Genomic DNA, 14,695 nt, shown 5'->3' with positions numbered 1-14,695 from the left:
CTCTGTCATGGCTTTTCTTCTTTGGAGCACAGCAACTCCAAAACAAAAATTGTGGAAATGTAAAGGGGAAATAAGGAAGATAAACAAATACTCTGACATAAGCCAATATTCAACAGAAGCAGAAAGATACATCACAAAGTTTGTCATTAATTTCTTGTCCAAGATAAAAATACTCTGCCTCAGAACATTTGATCTTCAAACTCTCACATGGGTGGCACTTTTTAAATCAACTCTCTCCCTTTGCTTTCACTGGTAGCTAAGTTTGTTTTAAGACTTATGTTTCTTTATGGGGTGGAAAATCCAAGAGGACCAACGGGAAGAATCAAGTGTTTTCACCAGTCCCTTCCTTTCCCTCACTAATTAACATTTGATTTGATAAAAATTTGAGAATGGAGTGAATGGAAGAAGAAAGATGGTCACCTAGCTACAGATCCCAAAGGTTTAGAGAACCTCAGTCACGTACGTAAATACTGGTCACACTTGAGAAACCATCCAATGTTCCAAATATCCAAAACAGACTAATGGTGGATGGCGTTCCCAGAAATACAAGTTTTGAATATTTTGGGCCAATGAGCTATTTGGCCCAAACTAGGCCTAGCCTGTTGGGTTCATCAGGAGCTAAAGCTCCTTCATCAGGAGCTAGCAACATTCAATGTGTCTATGCTGAATGCCTTGTAGGATATGAAAGAATTTGACAGCAGGTCCACCTTCCATATACCTTCACCAGACTAAAAGTGCTAAGGAGCAATAAATAATTCAGATAACGAAGTGTAGTCACTAACCACCATTCCAGTACCTTGAATCTCTTTTGCATCTGACACAAATCCTTTCAGAATCACATTTCTCCTCTCTGAAGAAATACTCTTGAACAACTATTAGAACACTATTAAATGACCTCTCTGATACACACAGAATGACCCCAAACATGCACTGCAAGGAACAAAAAAAAACCCTGACTACACAAAACATAGTCATCTGCCCCCTTGAGTAAACATCATGGGTAAACATGATGGGGAAGATGGACTGCAGGAAATTTCTCCATCTCATTCTTTTTCCAGCCCAGTTTATTTCCAAAAGCCTGTCCCACTTGCTTTCCTGTCCACTATGATGAAGCTTCTTTAGAAGCCAGTTTCCTCAGCTGGCAGTTCAAACGTAACAACCTTCCTGATTAGCTGCGACCCTTTATCCAGAATGAACTGGAACAGGTTGCACAGAAAAGTTGTGGATGCCTCGTCCCTGGAAGTGTTCAAGGCCAGGTCACATGTGGTTTGAGCAACCTGATCTAGTGGAAGGTGTCCCTGCCCATGCTAGGGGGTTTGGAACTAGAGGATTTTTAAGATCCCTTCCAATACAAACCATTCTATGATTCTATGAAAGAATATTTGTGTAAAAGCATTATCTTTCTACACTGCTTGTCTTCCTCTGGGAAGCATCATTTTAGATGTTAATACTCTCCTCACATCTGGAGGAGATCTTTAGAAGTAGTGATCTTTAGTAGTAGACTGTTTTCACAGGCCACTCCTGAAACACATGGGGGTGTCAGGATGACCAGCAAGACACAGGCGTATGCGCAGCTTTCCTTCCTGCTCCACCTGCTCAATGAGAGAAAGCTAGACACGTAATTCCCCTATAAATAGAGGATCTCTAGAATGACCCCAGGTAAAAATTAACAGATTTTAATATAAAGAGATGTCTGGCAATCAAAAATTCAAAGAAAACACTCACTCACCATAGTTAGAGTCAAAAATTGAGTGTCATGGATTTCCTTGCATAACTGAGACCAGAATTTCCAATTCTAAACCTACCCTGTCAGAGGCAGAGCAAGTGTCTGTCTACTAGAAAATTATTTTTCTCTTCATTGAAGACATGGTCTTGTTAAAGAGATAAAAGGGCTGCTTCCCTCTTGGCTATCTCAATGAATCTGTTGTTTGTATATGAAATGTTCCCAGCAGTATGCTATGCAAATTCAGGACTGGATTTTTAACCTAGTAGACATGGATTCTCATTACAGTTCAGCTTTCCATATATATATTTTCAAAATGAACAATCTGAATTATCGCAAATAAATTACCATGAACTCTCCTGATTTCTCAGAAAATTTGGAAATTCTGAGGTCCAAACCTCAAAAGGTAACCTTGAAGAAACATCAAACTTTAAAAAGTCTTGCTACTTCTAGGATTAGCTCATATTTTGTAATGGATGAGTGTTGCAGTTCCAGACAATCCAGAGTCAGAAAGCTGAGGAACAAGAGGTAACTCAAAGAAACACAAAATAAACATTTATATTGCAAAATAAAAATTCTCTCCCTTCTCTTCCTCTCTCAGACTTGATTAATATATGGAGGAATCAATAACTCAGAAGAGCAGGGAAATTTAAAGTAAGGGTAGCCACTTCCTGGTTGTGGCCGCTCATCATCTCAGCCTTTCTGGGAAGTATTTTTAACAGTTTAGAAAGACAAGGACCTCTCTGTTGCTCTTCCATCTTGGCTACCCCTAGTTCAACAGCCCAAAGTAAGCTAAAATCATTATAGAAAGACATTACATCTCAGCAGCCTGTACACAAAATAAAAGATTACCATTAATGTGGCTCTTTGTCAGTAGTTATTACCTTACGATAACTGCCGCCCAACTTGATGCTCTAATTAGTAGCAGTCTCTGCAAGGAGCTCAGAGCTGTTTAAAATTTAAGTCTGGAGTTTCCTTTAATCTTTAACAGTATCTTCTGGGACTAGACACACTCTGTCCCATCTCTGTTATAGCATCTTTCTGGTACACAGTCCTCAGCACTGCCACTAGAATCCATCTGCTGGGAAAGGGGGAGGGAGAGAGAGGAAAAGGCACAGGAAAACATTTTAATTTCATTTTTAAGAAAACGGGGAATGCTTAACTGGCCAAGGCTTGCAAATGTCTTCATCCATTTTCCTCCCAGCATGTGCATCCTCCATTCCCTGAAATGAATAGGCAATGCTGATGAATGCTGAGCCAGCAGAACAGCATTTTCATTTGGGTTTTATGATACAGCCATATAACCTACTTTAGCCATGTCATTTACATAAAAATATTCTGCTATTACCTACATACTATAGGGAAAGAGAGGGAGGCAATGTACCTCTCTCCATAAAGAAAGGGATATAATTAAGAAAGAAACAATAAACAGAAATGTGACAATCGTATATTTCCCAGACTGTGGGCTCTGTAGCCTTAACCAACTTTTTGTGGTTTGCGTCTTTTTTTTTTATTTTTCATTTTTTAAGAGGAAGCAGTGTACAGTATTTGAATTTTTCAAGTCCTGCTGTGTCAGCATCAAAAGGAGAACAGAAGAATCTGGAATTGAATGGTGCAGGAGGGAGCTGAAAGAGTGAAAGAGGAAAGGTAAAATTAACATTTGTTTGAGGCAAATCTGTGGCTAGAAAAGCAAATACATTAGAGCACTCACCACCACAAGCCAGTCTTGTGTCTGGTTTGCACATTGCTGTCAATTAAAAACTAAATAAAATCAAAAACTAAATGAGAATCATCCCCTCGCCACCTCCTCTTATCACAGACGGAGGCAACAAAACCTGCCTCTTTTCCTCCCTTTTCATAGTCAAGTCTGTGGCTCCCTCTAAGGGCTAAATTGAGCTCCTCAACAGCACAATCTGCAGCTGGATCGGAATGATCATTCCCTGAAGTAGCTATACCATTTCAAAGCATCACATCGAGCATTCCTTCATTTTCCATACGAGGCTAGTATCAGTAAATCAGACTATGAAGTGTTGTGGAGCATGGACTGACTTTGCATGTTTGCCATCTTCTCTGTACTGGTTCAAGTCTGATGTTTCTACAAGGCACTGTCATAATAAAAAAAAATAAGAAAAAACTTGAGGACTGTATGGTAAGATAGGAATGAAATAGACAGATTAAAACCTCATCTTAAAGTGAAATATAGCAGAAGAGCTATAAACCAAATAATGAGAAAAGATATCTTATCATACTGTCAGTCACATAGCTGTAAGCGAAGTCATGCTAACTCGGGATTTTAATGGTGCAATGATGATTTACAGTGCCAGGAGTCTCATCAGATAGCTGTTTCTTTTAAAAATTCAAATCTGTCACTCCTCAGCCCCTCGCAGAAATTAGACAATTCCAAATACAGATAGCACTAACAATAGGGAAAGAAAAAGGGCAGAAACTGGTCCAGAGAAAGTAGTATTTGAAGTCCAGGGCTACAGACAATAGAGCAATCTGTCATTACTCCACTCTCTCAAGGTTAATTCTGCAACACTACTTGCCCTTCAGAAGTCACATCAGCGATTATTTTTGCCTGGTGGCATGGCAGTCCTACCCAGCAAGATTACTTTAGGTCTATCCCTTTATGTTCTGTGCTACAGCTGTTGTGCACACGATTACACTGGAGCCTGTAATGCCTTCATGGTTCAGCACAATTTATCAGAGATTTGGGAAGCTGGGTAGAAAGGGCAGCACTCCAATTTTTCTTCAAGTTGATAGTAGATATTTGAAATTCTGACCTACGTTACAAAGGTCTGAGGTTAACACAAGTTTGTCAACCTTAAGTTTAGATTTGTTTTGATTTTAATATCTCTATAGTAATGGACATGGATGCAACCCAAACTAGAACATTACATACTTGATGTTTATTGCTATTAATACACTCACAATAGCAAAGAGCTGGCAAGTCCCATCATAATTTTCCAAATGGAGAATGAAACATCCACCATCCATTAAAATAACTCAGAGTGAAAGTTAGTAAATGAAACAGGAAAAAAGGCAAGCTTCCTTGAGAGAGTTCATCTGACAAAACATGGTATATAGGCTTGCAAGAAACAACTAGTGTCCTGTAAGCCAAGCACTATAAAGAGATACTTCACAGGGGAGGGGCAGAAAAAGAAGGCAAAACACTCACACACACCACAGTTACGTAAAACAGAGCTCTTGGTACTCCACCATCCTCTCACTCCGATGGTGCTGTCTAATTCAGTTGGTGTATATCTTATTTACAAAACAGTAATCAAGCTCTTCAGGTCAGACCCTCAGCTAGGAACGGGGTGTACTTGGTTGGCAGGCAGCAGGGTATACATAGTAAGCAATTACAGCTCACTGAGCATCTCTAGGGATCTGGTCTTAACATAGATTAACAGGCCGACTGGCAACAGTCTTCACGGAATTTCTTAGTTCAAAAATATATGCAGAATGCACTGCCCCTGCTCTCCTGTTTACACTTCCTTGCTCATGTCAGATCCTGATGTTATACCTTACTGTATTAAACACAGCATGTGCTTACATTGCACACTGCAGTTCAGCTCTGTGCTGTGTAAGTACGAAAGGCACCAGTCCATCTGTTTCTCAGCAGAAGTCTCGGTAGCTGAGGGACACCATCCACAATTCTTCAAAGTAGAACTGGTTACCTTTCAACTCCTGAGTGACAGGCTTTTCTTAAGGCTATACACACCTTTCCTTTTTATTGATTTACCTCTATCTGATTTCATAATGAACTGTTAACCTAGGATGAAACTCCCAGTACAGACAGCTACCTAAAGAATACTGACATAGGCTGTTCTTCTTCCCCTGCCCCTCAGCACACACCTTTCTAAGACCCAGCTGTCTGCATAACAACAGAACACATATCTTCAAGTAAGAATTCAATATTCTCCTTTACATGAATTATTCGCTTTGTGTATCTGCAAAGCCCAAGAGACTTTTGGATTCCATGACCTAATTGCTACATGAAATTATTCCAGCATTTGGCACTTTTTCACTGAATTTCATTACAGCAAGCTACCCAAGAGATATCACGCTCCAAATTATGTGAGTTTCTTCTCTCGGATATATATTAACTTACGAAGATGCTCAGTAAGTTCACCTTTTTCCATCTAACTGTAAGTGCATCGAAATGTATCATGTGAGAGCTAATTTTCTTTAATATACTCCCTGGTACAATCTAGCTGCATAATACATAATGCAGCAGTCATATCATATCAACTTCACATCATATTAGACACTGCATTATGGCAGCTAAATTGATTACTTGTGTAATTGAAGGCCACCGATAGGAAAATTTTTAATCATTTAAATGACTCGTCAGCTTTATATACAAAATGTCTTGCTTTAGTGGCATCATGCAAGTGATTTTCTTTCAGGGCATAGCATTTTGCCCATTTAAGCCACTTCTTATTATTCTTGTCATCTTTGTTGGCAATAAAATCCTACAGATTTACAAAAGGCAGAGCATATTCTGCATGCAGGCTACACAGGATTTCGTTTGACTATCGGACTCTTGTTCGCAAGACCTGATCAACAATCCAGCTAGACAAAGTTAGTTACCATTCTGAATTGCACTGACAAAACTTTTGATTATTTCTGTTTGGAGTTTTGCTTCTGGTGGGGGGTTTTGTTTCTGGTGGGGACTTTTGTGGGCTTGTTTTGATTTGGGCTTTTTTTTTTTTTTTTAGTATTTCACTCAGCATAAGAAGGCAGACTTTTCTTTGTTTTCAAGCGTCAGGTAGAAAAAAAAAATCACAAACACTACTTTTGGCATCACATTGCTCTTTAAAGCTTTTTAATTTTCAGCTTCACTTGCTGCCCACCTCCTAAAGTGGCAAAACCTCTGCCACAAAAGACCCCTAACTTTCTGCTGCAGATCACGTTCAGCACTTTTGACACTGAGGTGCTGCTCAAAAGGTTTAAAAAGCAGTATCTAAAGTATTCTGAAAATCCTTCCCTTTTACTTCCTAGTGTTTTTAAGACCTTCTCTATTTCTGTCACATACTGTAGGACAAAGAACAGCTCAGGACATTGTTGAGACCTACTTGATATTTTTTTCTTACCACCTCTAATCATGTTCACAGTTTCAAACCACAAAACCTGGATTAAGCCTGCTGACTCATCTTCACAATACAAGCTTTAGCAGCTTTGGCATTCATGTCTGTACTCCATTCACCTGACAGAAAAAGACACTCTTCAAAGCTATTTGCAAAATCATGACAGATCCAAGTTTCACAATAGGGATGTGCCCATATCAATCCTTTTTGGTGGACTTACAAAGTCAGAGCAGCTTTATTTCTGCTCCTTCTCTCTTCCCTTGTCATGTCCTCAGTCATGACAGTCACCTTCTCATTCTTTTCCAACAGTGCCAGACAGTGAAGTTCTTCACATTTTTGTTTCTTCTCTGCTTTCTTCTAAGTTTCTGCACTTTAGATTTCTATTGCTGCTTCCTGCACTAAGTCCCTACCCACTGTCAGTAGCTACCTCCCAAGAAAGAGGACCAGCTCAGGTAAGTTTGTCCCTGCTCCTCTCACTGCAGAAAGGATACCACTACTGTCTCTGTGGTATCCCACCTTTCCCCCTCTCCCAACAGGAAGATGAGCCCCTCCACATTCCCCCGACTCAAATATGCAGAGGTAATACATTTTATTGTATTAAATACATTTTACAACATGGCCTACAAAATTACTAAAGTACTCAGGTGACTGAGGAATTTCTTCTTGCAGAAACTCTTGCTTTGGAAAAAACTGCCACTGTACTCTACAAGCTAGTTCCTGCAAAAAGACACCTACCATATGTTGGCCAAACTTTCTAGGCATTCTTGAGCAACAATGGAATCAAGCAAGTTATGGCTATTGCTCCAAGTCTTTCTTTCCTTTTACTAAGTCATCTTAAGCTCCATACATGCCCTCAAGAGGATATTCTGAGATTTCTAAAAATAAGATTATCTCCAATTGCCAAACAAGGTTATTTTCATGTGCTCATCTTGGAATTCTTTAAGTACCTCTTTATTTTACCATCGGGCAGTGAGTGTGCCATCCAGGCGGGAGACTGTACTACTACTGCTTTGCATTTTTCTCCTCTGTCACTGCTATCTGTATGGATCACCAGCAGTTCAGAGCTCTTCCATTCTCTGCAAAGTACTGAATGACAAACTGTTGTCGGCTGTCCTCAGAAATCTGTAGTAGAGCTCAGTTAGCTGCTACGCTTCAGTTATCAAAACGTGCTTCCATCACGGGCACAGTCATGCCTACAATGGTTAGCATCTCCAGTTGGAAGTCACTTACAAGTGATTGCAGTTGCCTGTAGGTCAATTTCCATTGCAGCTGGAATAACTAGAGCTCTTTGAAGTTTATTAACACATCACTGGTTCGGCTCCTGTGATGTTTTCCGGATTCTGATGTCTCATACCAAGGCTTACTTACCATATTCCACACTAGTAGTTGCCATCCTAATAGGTCCTGCCTTCCTTTTCACAGACCACTTGCCCTAACTGCACAAACAAGGAGCTTAGAGGTCTCCTCCATCCACGCTGCCGTGAACTCCAGAAGCCTTAACTATCTGTTCTGCTTCAAACGACAAAGAAACTCATTGGTTTTTTCCTTGGCCTTCTTTCAGTCCTACTTCTCACAACTCCAATGCCCAGGCCAGGCTGTCACACAATCTTAGGACCATCATCTGTGCAGACTGTGGCCTAGCTCTCCATACTAGCCACAAGGCTGGTCCTTTCATAGAAGCTGGGCTTCTGCTGCCCTTCAGTGCATTGCTACCTCCCGTCTAAACCTGCTAGATAGAAAAGATCATTTATTCCTCATGAGAACAAACAAGTAGATCAGATCAGTTTATGGAACTAAAGGTAAGGCACCAGGGAATTTAGTCATTCTTAAGTTCCCATAGTTAGCATAACAAACTATCATCTGGCTCAGAGTCTGAACTATGGAGGGAGACCTGGTTCCCTCTGATTTTATTGGTGAAATGCAATTTATTTATTAGAGGAGTGAATTTTTACATTAATATTGTTGAGAGTTTCAACTGAGTCATGCAGTAGGTTACATCTTATGGATACAAGCAGCTCCTTTGATTAAATTATATTGATAATCATTAATCTCACAGTGAGACTAGTCATACACCAACGTGAAGCTGAAGGCTCAGGTTAGTGGGACGTTTTCTTTTTTTTTTTTCCTACTGGCACCACAAACAGTTCTTTGCCAGCTAAGTTAACTACCAATTCTAAGTGCTAGAGTGCTCCAGCAATCCCTGTGAAACCAATACATTCTCTCCTATGGAATTCAGACAGGTTACAGATCTGTTATATCCAGCCTTAAGAACAAATGCTATGTGGATAACTGGGTGAAGTTTTAAAGGCCTGTGATGATCAAGGTGATCTAAATAGTCCCTTCTGGCTTATTTACTATGAATCTATAAACTCACTGAAGAGTGAGACAGAACGTTCCCAAGTGGAGTTGTCGCCAAACAGCACAAAGGAGTTAGCACTTAAACATGGTAACTGCCAGAAGGCACTGGAGCAATGCAGTACTTGCACTGATAATTTTATTTAGTCTTTACTTTGATCATATAAAGTAATAATCCTTATAACCATAACTATTATACAAATGAAAACAAAGCAGCTTTCTATATCTCTCTAAAATTTATTGGATTTATTGCAGATTTGTCACCAGCAGAGTTCTTCCTTTGTTGGCCCAGCTGTTAATGAAAACATAGACTGAAGCAAGCATTTACTTTATGCTGTATAGTCAACTCTAGTAAAAATCAATGGGATTAGCTAGAGTATGTAATATTAAAAAGCTTTGTAAGTCACTGAAGAAATGGGATCAGACACTGCATCTCCTATGAAAAAAGCCCAATAGGTACAAGAGAGTATTATGCAATATGTAGGGGAATAGGGAAATGAAGGCCAAATTCTTATCCCCAATATAGCTCATTAGAAGCCACAGGGACAATACAACCAGCTTAGCTAGTTTCTAAAGCACTCTTCATTCCATAGGTTGTGTTGCCCCATACAGTCTATACAGCAGCTCACAAAGGCAAGCAAACGTATCAGCTGGAGGGCAGGCTACAAGATATTGACAGGACGCTATAGAACAGATAGCTTATTTAGAGAAAAGATGCATGTAGGTCCCTTTGGGCCAAGAAAAAGTAGGTGGAGCACTATAACAACCCTGAGGCTTCTCTAGGCTAACAGGAACTTGAACTGCCCCAACTTCGCTCCAAGCCCTTCCCACGGACCCCAAGGCTATACAAACAGTTCAGCTCAGCTAAACTGAAGACATAAATCCTTGAAATTCTCATTTATTGTGTTTTCTTCCTTTCTATTTCAGCCTCTTCTCATATGACTCTACAGAAAGATTCAGAGACCGTATTTCTTTAGCTGTTATTGTTCCATTACAAAAATGCTTCACTAAAACTTATTTTCAGGAAATAAAATCTGCCGTAGAGCAAGATGAACAATATTTGCGTTCTCTAGGAGTGACACTACAGACGTTCATTATGTAGGACAGGGACTAAATCGCCTATTTAGAAAAAAAACAACAAGCTGCAGGAAGATGCAGATGGTCAATAGAGGAAGTCGTCTTAAATTCAGAGCTGCATTTAAAAAAAGGAGAAAGAAAAAGCTAGCAGCGTTATGAACTAAAAATAAAATAAAGGAAACAGACTATACCCTGGTTTAATAAAGCAAGATCCCAGATTTTAACCAAAAAATAATATTTTAATCTGGACCTGCAATTAGAAATTCTTCTACTTGAGTCCTTTGTGGCTTAAGAACTACAGGTGCTGGACAGGTGGAAATTCTGAAATTGCAACCAAGATTCAGACTTCCATGACGTGTGCCTCCCAGAAATTCATAAAATCCTAGATTTACTATGGCCTATTATCCATTATGAACAAGTTCTCTTTTTTTTTAATTCAACAGCAGGTTGAATATAAAGTTCTATCTCTGTTACTGATATATAATTGTATGTCGCAGCTGTTATTTCAACAAAATAGCTCATACCATTAATGATAACTGATCTTCTTGTGAACAAAGATATTTTGTGGTCTTTGCTAAATGTTGAATAAGCAAAATTATATATAAAGGATATGTTTCTGTGTTTACACACTAGACCTCTCTTGGAGTACTGCGTCCAGTTCTGGAGTCCCCAACATAAGAAGGACATGGACCAGTTGGAGAGGGTCCAGAGGAGGGCCACGAAGATGATAAGAGGGCTGGAGCACCTTTCCTATGAGGACAGGCTGAAAGAGTTGGGGCTGTTCAGCCTGGAGAAGAGGAGGCTCCGGGGTGACCTTATAGCGGTCTTCCAGTACCTCAAGGGGGCCTACAGGAAAGATGGGGAGAGGCTGTTCAGGAGGGCCAGTTATGATAGGACAAGGGGTAATGGTTTTAAAATAGAGGGAGGTAGGTTCAGGTTGGATATTAGGAAAAAATTTTTTACTATGAGAGTGGTAGAACACTGGAACAGGTTGCCCAGAGAGGTGGTGGATGCTCCATCCCTGGAGACGTTCAAGGCCAGGTTGGACAAGGCCCTGAGCAACCTGATCTAGTAGGAGATATCCCTGTTCCTTGCAGGGGGGTTGGACTAGATGACCTTTGAAGGTCCCTTCCAGCCCTAACCATTCTATGATTCTATGATTCTATGAGTATCGTAAAAAAAAAATATATATGCAACTCCTCTCTAAAAGAAAAAACTCTAATCTCGTAACTTTTCATGTCTAATGATATATTGTCATCACTGAAGTGGAAAGAGATGAAGAAAATCCACAACAGTCTCAGAAGAATACAAGCAGTTCTGAGCATCATAAATACTTGCACATATCCTTTCTTTGCCTTTTCACTTTTTAAATTCACATGTACCAGCAACAAATCTTTTTTGTGGATTTACAATGCATTTTACAGGTTCTTCTACGCCCTACAAAGTCAGACGTTCAGGTAGTTTCAATCATTTCACATGTTTTCTTTTAAAAAAACATATGAATACCAATGCAAATATGTAATTTCCAAGCAATTTTATAACACCATAAGCATAATGCACCAGCCCTTTTCTCTGAACAAAGAAAATCTACTGCATTGCTTTATTGCTCTTCAGATATCTAAGAATAGATAATTCTTCTCTCAAATGATTTAGAATAATATTTCATGAAAAGACCCAGGAAGATATCACAAGGAACAAGCATGATTGGGTTGTCTGTATCTTCTAGAGTTCCTCCAAAGGTCAGCTGGAATGATCCTCCGATATCCCTAAGCAAAGACTCTGGTCACATTTTATTCAGTCGAGTTGTAGGATCTATCTGCTTCCATTCCCTTGGTGTTACAATAGTCACTGTCTCACGAGGCAGAGAGCAGGGCACAGAGCACCTCAAGTCAGAATTTGGTCAGTGGGCTTTGTCTCCTGAGCCTCAGCTCATGCAACTGAAGGAGAACTGGTCTAAAAAACCGAGCTACTAATGCAAATTATAGGAAGCAAAGCCTCAAATACTCAGAGGATCTAAGAACAGAACTGACACCAAAAACTAATCTCAGCAGTGAAGAAGTTTCCCTCTGATCTCCATTATAAAATGTGAGAGAACTGCAGGACTTACATAACAATAGATAATTAAAAAGTTACATAGAAGATATTAAATATTTCACTAATATTACTTATCATAGTGTTGTTTCAATTCTGAAGTCAAATATACGAGAGTCTGAGTCTGACAGAGATAAAGTACAAACAGCTTAATCTAATGCCTCCTTTTAAACCTTTTCCTTGAGCAAAAAATGTGCTAATTGTAGAAAGCAGGATCTAGCTTTCCTTTTGTGCTGTACATGCTGCCACACATGGACGGAAATAATTAGAGATTATCAGAATGGTTCTGACTAAAAAAAGTTCTATGAAAGCCTAAATATTTCAGAGACTTTATAAACATTTCATTAAGAAAAGGTGATTGGGGCTATGTCCAAATATGAAAGTGAGATATCCTCCTTGCACTGGCCCTAATATTGAACATTTTGATGTACCTGGATGAATTCTCATTTAAAACCTACTCTCAGCAGACAGCAGGCAGAAGAGAGGTGTACATTTGCCCATTCCCAAACCGGCTTTACCAGTCTAGCTGGATATGTATGCTGAGTCTTCTAATTGAAATCCCAAGGTTTCAATTCCAGAGATGACACCTCAGTACAGCTCTGGTTGTGGAAACATAAAAACAAAGCCAAATCCTTCCCAATGTAGAAGAAAGTGAAATGTCAAAACCTCGAAAAACTTTTCTTAAACAAAGTTGGTGTTGTGTAGCCAGCTGCTATTGTAACATGTTATGAGGCAAATTATCTTTTTACTGAACCAGATGGGAAGAATGAAAAATCTATAGCTAATTTAAAATCTGCCCAGTACACACACCACCTAGAATATTTTGCAAATGCACAGTGGCAGAACAGTTCTCAAAGGATTTGCACAGTTACCCTCCTTTAACCATTCCTTAGTCTATGAAAAGGAATCAGAAAAGTTCATTAATTTTCTCTCAGAAAGTTACTTGACCAATGTCTTGGGGGAAAAAGGATTTAAAGCGAGTTATAAGGAAGGACATAACATCTCCCAGCCTCTAGAAAGCTAGAGAACCTACAGAAAAGTTAATGCTACTTCTCTTTTTTTTTTTTCCCCTTTCTTTTTTATATGAATAAATTCACACAGTGAACCAATGACAACCTAGGATTTCACCTATGCTATATATTACAGCCAGAGAATCAAGAAATGGAAATCTGATCTGTATTCATGATAATAAAGGATTCCTAGGTAAAAGGTTGTACCAGTTAGTAAGTAAACTTGTCCTTTGGTCACACAGATCCACAGTTCTTGCCCCACTGAGCAGAGATGAGGAGCATGCACATTAAGATTGTGTAGGTTTTACTATCTTAATGCAACTCACAGATTTCTAATTCACTACAAGTCAGTTTATTCATTGCCTAATTAGCAAGGTCTCAATATTCCAAGGCAAGAGGAAAGCATGAACCCTGTTTCAAACCTTTTAACTAAAAACTGCAATGAAATAAATCTTAGCACACAGCAGGTCAGAAGTAGCTCCATACGTGCAAATCTATGCAATGGCCATTCAAGCAGCCTGAGGACTTCCACTGCCAGCCCCCGTACAAAACCATCAGACTTCCAAACAAATATATACAATAGCAAGAAACAGTATTGCAATAAAGGCTTGTGCTGGTTCATTACGACAGAAGCAGAAGACTGCCAAACTACAAGTGAAACTTAAGAGCATGTACAACCTTCTAGACTGAAGCCACAGCAACTATCTTGCCCCAACACCACTCCTTAAAATGTTATGGGAGTGAAGGATAGTAAATCCAAATCCAGTATGCATGGAATAGGGCTGTTCTTTAGCACGCTGATTTGGCCATCGTCCTGAGACTAATGGCGCTTATGACTTAGAGCTAATCCGAATTTCTTCCATGACGCTTCTCGGCACCAAACAAGGCTAGGAATGTTTTTTTGACAACTATGAGAAATGTTACTATGTGGGCCTCGTAAAAGCGACTCGCACAAACAAGAAACTAGAGCATCACATGGTTACCATCAACTTGAATCTTCACATACAAGCTTCCTGACTAAAGTTAAATTCAGCCACGATCAAACCAGCACATCTATTCCTGTTAGTCATTTCTTGGCCTTCTAGAAGCATCTCTTAAAAATGAGGACTGAAATGATTGGTCTTTTTCATCTGCCTTTTCTTAAAAAGTGGATGGACTTTCTGGTGCCCAAAATCATATACTTCAATTCCTTCAGGTCTCTGTCCCTCACAGAAAAACTACAGATAAGCTTCTTCGAAATGTGAGTGAAAGGAAAGGTAAGATAACGGTGGTGTTTTTTTCTCAATTGAAGATATTAAGGCTAAGTGACAGGAATCTGCTACTTCATTTTAATTTCATGTTTTTAT

This window comes from Tauraco erythrolophus, chromosome 9 (genome assembly GCF_009769465.1).
Source record: "Tauraco erythrolophus isolate bTauEry1 chromosome 9, bTauEry1.pri, whole genome shotgun sequence".
NCBI classification, from domain to species: Eukaryota; Metazoa; Chordata; class Aves; order Musophagiformes; family Musophagidae; genus Tauraco; species Tauraco erythrolophus.
The sequence above is the reverse complement of the archived record's forward strand: the minus strand, read 5'-3'. Positions refer to the sequence as shown.